Below are 15,180 nucleotides of genomic sequence, written 5' to 3'. Positions count from 1 at the left end.
TTTATAATGTGTTACAATATTTTTACAGGCATGAAATATTTACTTTAAATTCATTGTATGGGAAATATAAATCTATACTCTTTTAGACAGCATCATTTATGTGGCTCTGTTTGCTTTTAGCCATTTTTTCAGTACACGTTTGTCTCACAGAGACAGCATATTGTTCAAAGCATTCTTTTGCTGTCCAAATCCTCTGCCTGCAGCATGAATTTCTTTATTTGATGCAATTCAGCACAAGGGTCTTTACCTGACCTCTGTGGGTCCCAAATAAGCTGTTGGGTGACACCAAGCATCCTCCTGACATGCCTGGTCAGCACTAAAGTAAGCTCTGTGTACAGGCCAACCTGGCACACAGGTGGCCCAGCAGGAAGAGCGGCAGTGAGTATGGGCTGGCTTGCTGTCCTGCTTTCCAGCCTGAGCTTTGTGTCTGAGCAAGGAGAACAAAAGGTGGCAGTGGCAAAATGCTGAAGAGGTGAGACCAAAAGCTGCTAAATATGTGGTACAGCTGAAGTAAGAAGTGACTCAGTGACATGTAATCCATGGCTCATAGGAAGAGGTGAGACGGTGCTTGGGCAAGAGGAAATACAGTTGCAAAATTAAACACTTCATAGGAAAAATAGCCTGTTCACCTTAGTTACTGACATCTCAATTTTCACCAGGAATTGCAGTACATAGTATGAGGTGTAAATGTTGGCCCTAAGACTGCCCCTCATCTCTAGGAAAATCTTTGACCTTTCACAGATTGGCTACATCTTTGCAGCATTTTCTGTCTACCCTCCAAACCTCAGTCTTTTTTCTGCATTGAACTTTCTTGCTCTGTATCATTTCATCTCTTTTTATGCAGAAGTTAAAGTTCCTTATGGACAGAGATGCTTATTTGTCTGTTATAATTTATCTACTATATGGGAATCATGTAATTATATAAAACAGTAATATTATTAATAGCAGAGAAGGCAGCAACTTCTCTTTCAAACTTTAAATACAAACTCTATCAATTTAAATGGAAACATGATCCATAATTAAAGTGGCACAGTCTTAATGTACAGGAATATTGAACCACAGTGAAAAACACAGGAAAAGGAAGTATTATAACCATGTCTACCCACAGAGAATATAAATGCATCCGCACAAATCTTCCGAATGTTCCTTGGTTGGATGTGTATTTACAGCTTGGTATTGGCTCAGGCAGGACTGATGTGAGCTGGAAGAGAAAACCAGCAAACATCACTGGGGCAACAGTGTAGAAAATTGTAGGACTTCCCCCCACACACTGTAACAAGGAACTGATCATCCCTTGTTAATGAACGGCCAGTAACAAGTATGTGTGGAGCAGTAGTTAAAAATTGGCCAACAAGAAGGGCCAAGTGATGGTTATCTGAGTTTATGCTTTCTGGCTGTGGCAACCAAGGATTCTTGGTGTTTCTAAAGACATGAATGCTAAAGATGACATTTCCGGCAACATCTTTGCAAGAGGTGTACTGAAGTTGGACATCAACACTGCCTAAAAACTATTCTTCTTCCTTTTAATATGAGTCCTAAAAGCAAGAGAAGGTAGCAAGAGAAGGAGCTGTATGTAGCTGGAATTAGCTCTGTATTTTATCAAAACCCTGTATAGTTTCTGAGCCTGTTCAAAAATGACCTTTTACTTTCATTTTTAACTAAGAAGAAAAGGCATACTGTACAGGTATAATATTTATCCTCTGATACTTAGTGCAGAACTTAAAAAGCATGGTGGGAAATAGCCAGTTATCTACTGAGCATCTACATATGATTCTACGATACTATTGTCTTTAATTTAAAGACATTGTCAAATTAATAAGGCATGAATTGTTATTCTATTTATTTACTTATCATTAAGTGATAGAACATTCTGTTCCACATCCTGAAGGTCATTATCACAGTATATTTATTTTGGCTTCTCAGTGATGCTGAACATCCATTACTGTGCCTTTTACAAACACATACATGAAAAAAAATCACTAATTCATGCTCTTTTAGTACTGCCAAGAACACAGCAAAGTGTAATCAAGCCACATATGGTTTGACTGCAGTAAAGTGTCTGCATCCTGCCTACACTATAGGTGTAACTCTACTGGAAGAAATATCCCAGCTAGGTTTCAAGGGTTGGATAAAATCCTCCTAGAGGAACTTGAGAGCCTAGAAGAAGAGCTGTCCTCAGCTGGCTCCAGTTTGATTCCCTCTGTCTCACATTCTGAACCTAAACAAAAGTTACACTCATGGCTGTGGTGCACAATTCCAATCTACTTACATGTTTTCCTCCCACAGTTATGAACCAGTAAGGGAAAAAAAAAATTGACCAACAGTGCTTTAGTTACAAAATCAACAGATGCATGACACAAATTCTTGAATATGCCATTGCAAGATGATACTCTTAAAATAAACATCAAAATATTATGCACCACACAGTTGTGCCTTTGTTTACTAGGGCTCAGATGATGGACAAAGCATCCACTCTAATACTGTAAGAGCTTCTGACTAGAAGTTCCAGAACAAAAGTCCTAGTCCTCCAGTCTTGCTTGTGCTAGCAGGATATTGGACTCTCTTGAATTCTCACTGGTAAATCAAGCTTCACATTGGCACATAGCATATCAGGTATCAAAAGCCAGGGTCCCTTGTTGGAACAGGAATGGAGATGTTTGCTACTAAGGGGCACGCAATGTTTAAAATATTCAGTGTGTAACTGAGAAAATAAATATGAGGTAATAAAGAAAAGGCAAGCCAATAGTAATCTGACTAATCCCCTCTTTTAGTTTTTTTTATATATATAGTTGAACTCCATATGTGAACTTCAAAGAGATACTATAGTAATCTTGTACAGTAATCAGTGTATCGTGATTTTATATGTTACAGAGTTGAAAGAACCTTTTCCATAGTTGATTCTATTAAAGAAAATGTATTTAATACTAACTTGAATTTACTTTTCTTTTTAATTAAAGGTCATTCTTAAGGGTGAAACAGGAAACATTTTAAAATTAACTCATGCGTCTCTACACAATCACTTGGCTGTTCTGCTTGCACCTTTTTAGAGACGGCTCTAGCTGATGACATGAAAGTCACTGCAAGACAGATATAATCTGGCTGTTGGGTATTTTTCAAAGGAGCAGAGATTACAGGAAGCTTTCCTAACTTAACATACCTTCTGTGTGGAACTCAGCTGTCAGGCAGGACTGAAAAGCAAGTGTCTCAGTGAGGCTTTGCTCTCAAATTTAAGCAGTTCTTCTCTACCTTGTCCTGGGGCTGCTGCAGTTCAAGCAGCACATCTGCATGGCTGGGCCAATGGTGCACATAGTCACAGGTATGAGAGATGTTGCCTGTGGTCCTTCAGAGGCCACCTTAAGAAAACAAAAGTCATAACCAATGAGCAAAATCTGCCCTGGTTGTACATGTTCCAAATAGGTCACAAACATCTAGTTTAAAAGCTTGTCTCTATTACTGTTTGCCTGTTTAAACAGACTGAGGAAAAGTTCAGTGATCATCTGTTTTTGCCAATTCTGTTATAGGTTAATAAGCAGTTTGACAGGTGCTGGTCTTCAGGTTTTCGTCTCTTAAAGCTATATAGGACTTCATCTGCAGATCTCCATATGTTTTCAAAAAGGGTTATTACCCCACTTTGACTGCTGGAAAATGGTGGTGAAGAGGTGCAGTGACTTGGCTGGAAGTCACCCGGCTGGGCAGTGTGAAAACTGTGGATAAATCCCAGGACTAATTCTTTATCCCAGAAGCTGCCTCAAAATAAATACTATGGAGAATTTTGCAATGGAGTGTACATTTGGGAATGTGGCAGACCATGATATGAAAATGCATATAACAAATTGAAATACTGGGAAGTAATTAGATTTAAGGCAGGAAAATAACCATAGAAGTATGTGCGAGATTAAACGTCATGTTGTAAAGGAACTTTGCCTTGGCAAGGTGAAATATTTATTTTTAAAACATGCTGCATTTTCTAGATTATGTCTCTTAAGTCATAGTTTCTTGTTTGGTTTTGTTTGCTTGGTGTTTTTTTTGATTAATGATTAAGGGTAGCAACAATGACTACAGTCCTGCAATGATAATTTCCTGAAATGCAGCTTTTGGAAATAGTATAGATATACATTTGCAGATTCACAATCTAACTCATTATTTTGACTTGTGCTTGCTAGATAATCAGTTCTGAATCTCTTTTCATCAAGTTATTCCATGCTCTCACCAACAGATCATTCAGGTGGAAGTTAACCAAAGGGGGCGACTACTGTGGCATACAGCCCTCATGATCTACACGTGTCTTGGGGCATCTGCAACCCAGCTGGACATCCCTAGGCCCTTGTGTTTGGGCACTATGAGTATGCATGCTTTTCTCTGTCTTGTGGCTGACCACACAGTCCCAGGACTAATGGTAGAGTTCCAACAGCTTATTTTGTGGCTCTGATATTTTGGGTAGTCTGAGATTCATTCATCCTTTCAGAAAATCAGTGGAAGCAGTCAATCCTGAAGGAGTCAACTTATTTAGCCCTGAGCAGTAGAAGACATGCACAGATGGAGATAAAGTAATTAACATCTACTTTCATTTGTCTATGTAATTTTTTTCCTCACTACACATCTCCATTCTTTTGCATAAGATTCTCTTGCAAACTCATCTGAGTTTAGGCTACTGCACACAATGCAAATAGCAGTCTCTGATATTCATCTTGTTTCTTCTATTTTTCTTTCAAACAGCCTGCAAGACTTTCTACTTGTCTCTTCAGGCCAGTCACACATTTATAATAACCCTAACAGGTGACTGAAATCCTTCAGCATGGAATATGTTGCTTAGCTACCTCCAAGCTGAAGGTTAGGCTTAAAAACTGCTTTACCCTGGGTTGCAGCCACCTACCTGTTGGGTTCTGTGTGAACAGATCATTAAGGTTTAATAACATCTGTTGAGCGCTTTGCCAGGAGCCCTTGGAAACACAGCCCAACAAGAGGTTGTACACCAAGAGCAGAGTCACTCAAAGCAGAGTTTGTGTCACATGCACACACACATGAAGATGCAAATATTGAACAGGCTGGGATGGATTCCTCAAGTCATTGCATGTGTTATCCGAAGGGAAGGGGCCAGCTCTTGTACTGACCCTTCCCCACAGCAGCATCATCATAAAGATCAAGTCAGTAAGTCTCCCAGGGCTGTGGTCTCCTGCCCTGTGCTAAGCAGGGAGACCAGTCCCTTGCAGAGGTGGTGAGATGGCCCAGCAGCAAGCCTGGGGACTGTGAGGTTACCTGGGTAAAAGAGGGCTGGTTGTTGCCCACATCTTGCTGGGGCAGCAGGCCTCTTCCTTGCAGGAGTACCAGGGATCCCTCTCCAGTGCGCACGTTCCCTGGGACGCTAGATGAATTATGGATGAGTCAGCCAGAATTTTTCCACACGCTTCCGCTGCTGCACAGCACTCATCGCCAACTGAGCTGTGGTTTTCAACCACTGTCTGGGCCTAATGCTTCCAACGTTAAAAAAAAAAGGAAAAAAAATACTGCTCTCATTTTTCTGGAGTGCTCCATGTCAGGGCATGGGGAATCCCGGCACTTGTGCAGCGTCAGGCCCCCACAGCCGTAATGTTTTGCTGAATAGCCTAGCATGTGTTAGAAATCATTTGGTCCTTTCTGCCTGCTTTGCTCCCCTGTCCCTCCCACTAGCTGAGTGTATCGACAGAGTCAATTAGAAGAGACAGCAGCAATGCTGAAACTGATTTGAATTTCAACCAGGATCTGCTAGCAACTAGAGCTATGTACTGAGAGCTGAGGGCAGGCAGTTACACAAGGACTGAGTGACTGCCCATGTGTACTAAGAGTATTTTGTTTTTTGAGTCCTTAGCTAGATCTACATTAATTTCTGTTTAGCAAATGTTGATTTCTTTTGCTCTTCTTTGAGCACATGAAATGTGTGTGGTCTTAATTTGCAATGATCATAGAAAAGAAACAGTCCAGTTCTGGAAATGTTTGCTATGATACAAAGCACAAAATCCTTCCTACAACAGCATTTGATGAGTCCTTTCAGAAAGACTGTAGCTTTTGTAAATGGGATAAAGCAGCACTGATGTCAAACTGTACAGCATGGGAGACTAAGCGTTAATTCAAGCCTTATTATAAATTTCTATTATCTGCATTCAAGTTGCATCTAGAACTCCCAATCAAGACAGGCTTCAGCTGTGCTAAACACTACATCCATAGAAATGACAGTTTGCGCTTTAAAGCACTTAGCATCTAAATAGACAACATGAAATAAACTGGTGTGAAGTCAAAGAAATGAAAGAAAGATCCCTACCAGCTCTTTACCTAGACACAATCAGTAGGCTGCTTGGCTGCATTCAGGGAAGTCTGTACTCTATGTTTATCTTCAGACAGCCTGAAAACTCATTGATTTTAATGGGAGAGAACCATAGGAGTATTTTCCGTGAATATATGTATGACCCCTGAATCCAGCCCCGAGGAGGAATTTGAAAATGAATGATGTATAGTTTTACAGGCTAGCATGGCTGGGATGTCACAGGAAAAAATACAGGCCAGTCATGATTTTGGGAAGGCCATAACTAGGGTCTCCTGCAACTGCCTATAACAGCAAAAGTCCTTGATCTGCACAATCCTCCCTTAAGAGCTATTAGAATGCAGATATCCAAGTCAGCCCTTTTGAATTCTTGGAGGTTAGTTGTGTATGGCCCTATTTACATAGCATATAATCTCAGTTATTCATGCATACATTTTATGACACCTTTGCCATAGTAATTAAAAGGGCTTCTGGCTGTGAAGCCAGAATATGATCCAAGCACAATACTGGGATGGAGATAATTGATCTTTACCCTGAACTACTCTATCCACCTATTTCTAGCTTTCACCTCTGGCCATGGGATGTGACTATGTCTGTGACTGTAGGATGACAGAGCCCCTTGCAGTGAAGAACCCGCACAGCCTACTGTTCATCAGGTTCCCTCTTTAATCTTCTTTTCAATAAACTAAATAGACTGATCATAAGTCTCTTACCATAAATCATCTTTGCTTAGATATCACGTAACTCTTATTGCTCCTTTGCGAAGCTTAAATTGTCAACATCATTTTTCTCAAGCGTGGGCACCAGAACAAGACACACTATTCCCTTAATGTTAGTGTAATATCACCTCTTTCCTCCTACAGAAGGTATTCTACATCCAGGGATCACATCAGCCTCCTTAGTCACTGCATCATTCTGGCAGCTCCTGTGCTGCTGGTTGCCCATGTGACAAGGTTTTCAGTGATTCTTGGAATAGTGTGATTCATTCAAAGCTGTCTCCACTGCTGCAGCAAGTGGGGACCCTCCTGCAGGTGAGAGAGCAGAAGTCATTTTAAGTAACCTTTCATTTTTTGCACATCGCATCAGCACAACACCTGCTGGGGTGGCCACAGGTAGTGAGGTGTGCTGCAGTTCCACTGCAGTCCGCTACTTAAACATTCCTATCGTCCTATGGAAAAAAGCCACACATTTAGTCATGTACAGTTTATCACTGATTGTATTTCTGTATTCTGAAATACATCCACTTTGCCATGCTGCAAAGGCCCCCCAGCCCAAGGTTTCTTGTGAGACACAGTGATTGCATAACTTCTTTGAAGAGGAGGAGACTCCTTTCTTTAGATACGTAAGTATGTTTCTAAGTAAGTAAACAGAGCTAAAAGGTGGTAATTAAAGAAGTGCCATCTATTTTCCTTTGAAAATGAACCTACAGTGCTATGTTTAGAAACCTATATAACAATGCAAGGTTTCCATAAGTGCATTTACTTACTCAGAAAATTTTATTGTACTATTTAAAGTTTAGGCAAAACCAAATCAAAAGATCTCAGAAGTAGTTATGTTGTATGTTACAGGTATTACAGCACTATGATGTAAGCCAACACAAGCCTCTAGTTTGACAAATTAGTTTTGAATTACTAGTTTTGAAGATGAAAGAGTTGTTATCGTTTCTCAAATATTCTATCAGGTTTTCTATCTTAGATACATGTTCAGTCTAAGTAAAATTACCATGCTCATGCAGGATATAAATATACTCCAAAAGACTGGAGTGCACAGTGCTGCCCTGCTTTTAACTTTTCTTGTCTGAGATTACTGAGCAGAATCCACAAAATTAAAAAAATAACAGTTAAAAGGCAGCAGATTTTCTGTTTAGCTCTGGGAACAGGTTGCTGAAATTTGGATTTATCTCTGTGCCAACAGAGAAAGCATGAAGGGAAAGAAAAGAAGGAAGACCCAGAGTCATACACACAAAAATATACCAATGTCAGGTCCTTCAATCTGGAGCAGAGAGTGCCAGAAGTTTTCTGAGGTAACTTTGTTCAAAGGACTAAAAAAACTCACTTCATAAATTGGAACACAAAATACAGCATAGCTTACATATTTTCATTTCAATAATAGTTCCATAAACTGAAACATATGTCAGTCTCAATAGAAAATAGGAATGAATTCATCTCAATTCAGTACCCACTTATCCCTGTCCTGTAGTTCTGGTACCAGAGCCAATATAATCAGGAAAAAAATAGCACATGCTCTGGGACAATCTGTAGGTGCTTCATTATGCCTGTGACAATCTGGGAACTGTGCCTGGGTGTAATTTTTGCATTCTGATTTAAGGTAAGAAATTGCTGAGTTATCAAATCTCTCAGTGGATGTAGAGCTGAACCATCAGGCCTGTGTCACACACCTTCCAGAGATGAGAAAGTAGTTACTAGAACTCAATTGCTCCCGTTCAAAATGGATGCATGTTTGGAAAGTCATACAGCTGGAGGCTAAATCAGTCCTGCTGGGTTTGCCTGATAAGTGAGAAATAGAAGAACTTTCTCAGATGTATAGGCCAGGATTGAGCAGGGATTCCTCATTGCTGTGGGGTATGGTGTGATGATGCAGCTAAGCATCTGTACAGCTCCGTGACACCAAATGGGACAGTCCTGACTCACCCAGGCTGTGGTCCTGTGGTGGGATAGCTCCCCTGGCTAATCCATTAAAAATACTGGTCACCTTGTTTGGCAAAAGCAGTTTTCTACTGCTTTAAGTCTCTTGAAATTTTTGCAGTGAGACAAGATGAGCTCTAGTGCCACAGGAAGGGAAGCTGCTGTGGTGCACAGCTAAGGAGGAGCTGGAGTGGAATCGCCCCTTTTTGGCAGCAAATAATTACTTGGTAAGGTGAGAGAAACTGTCTAATCCCACAGTGGGCTTCACAAACTGGGGTGCGCTCAAAGTCACAGAAAGCTTGAGCAGAAAAGGCAACCTTCCTTTCATAGGCCATTGGTTCTCACAGGTAAGGAAGATGTTTCATATGGGTTGAAGGAGAGCAGGAAGCTACAGAGTCTTCTGAGTCCAAAGAAAACTCAGAAAACTCAGGCAAAAAACCCCACACAGATACCAATTATTTTCCCTAGATCTGTATGCTCTTGAGCTGCCTCAGTAGCATGATCAGAGCTAGCATTCCTTAAACATGTGCCTAACTGCTTCCACAGACGTATGTCCATGAAGTGATGATCTATACTCAGTAACCCCATGTTACTCTGTAGGAAGGGAGGGACAAAACCTGTGCTTGAGTTATGGGAAATGTGGGGCAATAGGAGGAGTTTTCAGAGATTATAGAAGCCAAGCTGTAAGAGATCTCATTTCCACAGAGGGGTAACAGACTTTCTGTGCAGGAAACCAGGGATAGAGCTGGGTCTGTGAGCTGCTCAGACTAAACACAGTGTAAGAACACATGCACCCAATGCAGCAGAAGCTAACCATCACCACCTAGGAGCAAGACTGTATGATAACTGCAGGGCCTAGCTCCTTTTTTTTATCATAATTTTTCCTTGGCAAAATATTCAGAGCCCTTTTGGTCCAGCCTACCTCTGTATTTCCTGACTGAAATGGAATATGACCCCCTCCCCAAAGTCCCCCCCACCAACAGGGCCTCACATTTACTTTAGGTGAAAAAAATATGTGCAGTCACTGGCCCTATTTTTCCTGTTACGAAATCATTTATCTTTGCCTGCTGAGCTAACCCACATTAATAAAGCAAAATGCAAATGATGTGCTCATCTCTGCTGACCCTGACTTTGAAAACTGGTTTTTCTTTCCCTGCTTCTCATCTTTGACAAGAGATGCAGGCATAAGCTTTGAAGTCAGCAGGTACATCTGCCTGTCTGTCAAGTGATCTGAATCCCACTTCTCATTACACAGACTTTCAGCACAATGATGCTGTAGGAAACGACAGATTATGCCAATTAGGGTAATTAAATAGCTCCATATTCCTCTAGCAAAATCTTTCCCTCTTTTCCCTTAACTCTGTCTCCTTATGGCTAATTCTTGCCTTCCGTCTTGCTCGTTTGCCTGAAAACCAGCTTTGACACTAAAGAACATCCATCAGGTTTCAGACAGTGGAGAGAAAAGTCTGAAAACAGCTTCCTTACCCATGCTGGTAAGAATTCTCCCATGACTTCTCCTTTTTACAGTGCAAGACTGCATAGACCAATTCCTAAGATATTAAGACTCATACCACTTTCCTTCACATGCTCTTAACATTTCTCTCTCTTTTGTTCCCTCTGTCCTTCAGAGCCTCCACTAACATTCCTGTAGTGTGCACACTGTTATTCTCAATATTCACAACAGTTACTAGTTTCCTTGGCTCATCTCTCACAAAGACTAAATACCACAACTCACATACAGCAACTATTTCCAAGCCTCTTTTTTGCTGTCTTGCATTTCTGACATTCTGCTATCTACTCTCATTGCTCCCATGACTTCTGTTTCCTTAAAAGAGGTTGTCTTTATTTATATCTTCGCTGATCCCCGTCTCTTACTTTTGTCATTTCTCTGCCAACTTTATCTTTCCTCTCAACACTTTCCCTCCTTGGCTTTCACGACTCCATCCTCACTTCTCCCTTTTGACAGCTGAGGCTTTCTTTTCCACTCCCATTCGGCATGGAAATCTCAGCAGGCTTCTGTCTCTCCATGCAGATCAGTACCCAGTCACGTTGACAGCATTCTGCATCAGTGACGTGTGCATTTATCTTGGTCTCTTCTTCCATCCAGTTCTACATTTTAGCCGCTATGTCTTGGGGAAGTGTCTTTGCCAATTTGACTTTCACACATGGCTGCTGCTGAACTTCTGAGGAGCCCGCTGAAGTGCTACTCCAATCCCTCTAGTGTATGTATAAGTCCTTTGTTTTTTCCAACTTTGTTGCTTGGACTAATCAAAACTAGCCCAAGGCAGTGGGACCATGTTCAGGCTTGCAACCTTTTCTCTCAAAGCCACACTACTCTTATATGTCCCCTCCCTTTTCATCTCCCCTGTGTCTACATGGGAGATATCTGTAATTGCCCCTTCCCTGCTATTACAAACCAAAAGTCAATACAATTATTCCTGCACATTTTCTCACCTGTTTAAATCCCTCCCCTGACTCCCTCTTTTACTATCATTCAACTTTTCATTTTCTTTCCCCTTCGCAGTCACACCCTCTTCTGATCACTTTTACTTCTTATCATGCCATACGATTCTCCTGCATTATCAGTGATGCAAACATTAATCCTTGTGAAATTTGTTGACACTCCTTGTTTCATGCTCCTGCTCATTCCGCCTGAATAGCTATAATACAAATCATAAAAGTTGAGCAAGTTATTTTTCTCCTTTACCCTGCCCCTTTCAGGTAAAGTTGAAGAAGCCAGAGAGGAAACTGGAGTTAACTCCTAATATAGCCTGAAAGAAAAAGGAAGGAAGGAAGGAAGGAAGGAAGGAAGGGAGGGAGGGAGGGAGGGAGGGAGGGAGGGAGGAAGAGAGGGAGGGAGGGAGGGAGGGAGGGAGGGAAGAGAAGGGAAGGAAGGGAAGGGAGGAAGGGAAGGAAGGGAAGGGAAGGGAAGGGAAGGGAAGGGAAGGGAAGGGAAGGGAAGGGAAGGGAAGGGAAGGGAAGGGAAGGGAAGGGAAGGGAAGGAAGGGAGGGAAGGAAAGTCCAACAATGACTAAAGAACAGTTTGATGAAACAGGGGGAAAAAATGGTTTTAGTGTTGGTTTTGTTTGCCTGGTTGGTTGGGTTTTTTTTCTCTCCTCACTGGGGGATTAAAAAGTACAGTGAGCAAATAAACAGAAGCTGATGAAAGTCAAGCAATCACACATATAAGGAAGACTCTATTAGCAGCTTGGAGAACACTGAAACAGATATTAAAATATTTTTTAGGATAGTATGTGGGATGGAAATTTTGGCTGCATTGAGGAAGGAAGAAAATGACTAAGGCTGACTTAGGCTAACAGCTAACAGGCTAACAGCTTTTTTGCCCAGTCCAGCAATTCCATGGTCTGTTTGAATCTCTGTCTAGAACTTTCCAATTTACGGCTTCATCCTCTGAACAGTGCTGTTGTACATAGCTCTGTTAATGCCAATCTAAACAAAGTAATTTCACCAGTTTGGGGTCCTAGAGCCTGATAGTCTGTAGACATAGCTCTGATACCTCTACTATGAGCCACGCGAATGCTCATATTTGTAGGGGATACCCAGTCTGATAAAAACTCTAGTGACACGTCTTCCTAATACTCAAAGCAATGAGTAAGGCAGAATACAAGTTTGTATACACTTGAAGATGAGTCTTCTTCAGGTTTTTAAATTAGTATCACCTCTGAATTCTGAGCAGAACAAGTTAGCTGTAAAATGTATCAGTTCAGAAATTACCTGTGATAAAACATCACCTGGGGCTCTGTGCTTTGTGCAGTATGAATAATGGACATGACAGACAGGAAAGACTAAAACAAACCTATGCAAGGACAGGGGTGCAGCAAAGAAGGCTTGAGTTACAGATATGTAATTATGTAGTTATTCAGTTTAGTCATGCATGGAGCTAGGTCATAGAACCATGTTATATTTTGGGTTGGAAGGGACCTTAAAGACCATCTAGTTACAGCTGTCCTGCCACAGGCAGGGACATCTTCCACGTACACTAGGTTGCACAAAGCCCCATCTGGCTGTGACCACTTGCAGGGATGGGGCAGCCACAACTGCTCCAGACAACCTGTTCCAGTGCCTCACCACCATTATAGTGAAGAATTTCTTCTGTATACCTAATCTAAATCTCCCTTCTTTCAGTTTAAAGCCATTCCCCCTTGTTCTATCTTTGCATGTCCTTGTAAAAATTCCCTCTCCAGATTTCCTGTAGGCCCCTTTAGGTACTGGAAGGCTGCTATAAGGTGTCCCCTGAGCTTTCTCTTCTCCAGGCTGAACAACCCCTAACTCTCTCAGCCTGTCTCCACAGGAGAGGTGCTGCAACCTCTGATCATCTTCGTGGCCTCTTCTGGACTCGTTCTAACAGGTCCACATACCTCTTGTGTTGGGGGCCCTGGAGCTTTTGCTGACTTGCGATCTTTCCCTAGGTTCTGGGCATGTACTGCTGGCACTCGAATCGAACTGGTAGGAGTGGGAAGTTTTGAGGTTCCCCTCCTCTAGCAACTTTAGTTTAAAGCCCTTTTCACCAACTTGGCAAGCCTATGACTGAAATGCTCTTTTCCTTCTCTGATACATAGGCCCCATCAGTCTCTGGCAGAGCAAGTTTCTCAGAGTCCCACAGTAGGTAGGTTGCTTTATGTGCGAGCATGCTTACTTGTCAAAATGACTAATCAGCCCATTGTAAACAAGAGCTTCTCTTGTGTACAGACAATAACAGGACACCTGAAACAAAAGTGTTGCATATGAAGGTTTTTCTAAAACTGGCCAGCAAAAGTTTCTCTTACCTCAGGGATTTTTCTTGTCCTATTTTTACATGGGGTACTATGTATTGCTGCAACTACATCAATAAAAAAACATTAATTCCCTATGAGGGAGGCTGATAAGCTGTATAAAAGGGACTTACACCAGCCTATTCTCATTGTATGTTATAGCACTGTAGCAGGATATGTAATATTCACATTTTTCTAGATATGAAATGCTGTACTTGGTGCTCAAAGATAAAACAGGGAAATCAGATACAACCTCAGATGGGGGCTGTTAGCATTGCAATGCCTGCAGGGAGAAGAAAGCCATGCTGCCTGGAGAAGGGAGCTCCTGACAGTGCAGAGAGGTTCCTCTGTACCAGGGGCTCCAGGCCAGAGGAAGTGCAGTGGGAAGCAGTAGGGGGCCCTGCTGTCTGCCACTTCCCAGGCTTGAAACCAGAAGAAAAAGCAATCTCACCAAACATCAGTGGAGAAGCTATAAAGCTGCCTGGACACAAAGAATGTCTGGAGAGGCTTGGCTGGAGAAAGGAGGCTGGTGGCATAAAGGAGGCTAAAAGGAAAAGTTCCCTGTAACTCTCCTGGATAGCTGTGGTGATGGTGGTGGGACTCAAGGCACTCCCTGGCAGCTGTACAGCTATTTTTGTCATTCAATGTAAATCCCTAGCCTTCCCCTCCCCATGACATAGGCTGAGGCAAAGTGACTCAGTCTCTCTCTAAGGTAGTAGACCTCAAAGCAAAACATCCCATTAACACAATAACCTAGGTTACTCATCCCCAGTTTCTGCAGGCTCCTTCCACATCTCCTCCTCTCTGATGTGCCATTTATGTAGTTCCAGAATGCTTTACCCTGAATTAGGTCTGCTGTCACAGCTTTTCAAGACACTTCATCTCCCCAGAGTTTGCGTTCCTGGATTAAAAATTGCTGCAAGCCAACCTGTCCTCCCCTTGTGAGCAAGGGGAAAGGTTTCAGCTTGTGCCATTCAAAAACCACTTGCTGATTTCTCCCTAGGCGCGTGCCATCACAGAAAAATGTAGTTACTCGAACTGCATAGGGATAGGGAGGGGCTGGTAAGACTCTGAAGCACTGTACTACACACAATCACATGTATTAATTGCTTAAATGAACACACACCAAAATCAAGTGATTTTAAGTACTTAAAATATGAGTTCCAGACAAGGCCTCTGAAGCCCACCCTGGTTTTGACCCTCTTGATACTTTCTAATAACAATCCTAGCACAACTGTGAGCACCAGCAAGTTTGAATAAAAAGAAAGGGGAAAAAAAAAAAGAGAGAAAGGATTACTTACAAATGATGAGGCAGGAGACAATGTAAACCAGTTTGACTAGGTGCGACTGAGCAAACATTGACAGACTATAGCAAGTTACTGCAAAAACTGTGAGACAAATCCTTTGCCACTGCACTTGGCACAGCGTTGCTTTTAGCAGGATCCCTTTGACTCAGCTTAGCACTCAG

At 41.9% G+C, this 15,180-nt stretch overlaps 1 long non-coding RNA gene across 1 annotated transcript; it reads right to left on the bottom strand.

Moving 5' to 3' along the window:
* Positions 1 to 1,003: 1,003 nt before the first annotated feature.
* On the bottom strand, positions 1,004 to 5,556 carry LOC117436789 (uncharacterized). Its single transcript, XR_004550124.1, has 3 exons — positions 5,257 to 5,556; positions 3,158 to 3,353; positions 1,004 to 1,201 (listed from the first exon to the last, which is right to left on the bottom strand). It is a non-coding gene; the product is annotated as an uncharacterized lncRNA (long non-coding RNA).
* Between the last annotated feature and the right edge of the window lie 9,624 nt (positions 5,557 to 15,180).

This window comes from Melopsittacus undulatus, chromosome 1 (assembly GCF_012275295.1).
Source record: "Melopsittacus undulatus isolate bMelUnd1 chromosome 1, bMelUnd1.mat.Z, whole genome shotgun sequence".
Classification (NCBI taxonomy): Eukaryota; Metazoa; Chordata; class Aves; order Psittaciformes; family Psittaculidae; genus Melopsittacus; species Melopsittacus undulatus.
Note: the sequence above shows the minus strand (reverse complement) of the source record. Positions and strands in the feature narration are given on the sequence as shown.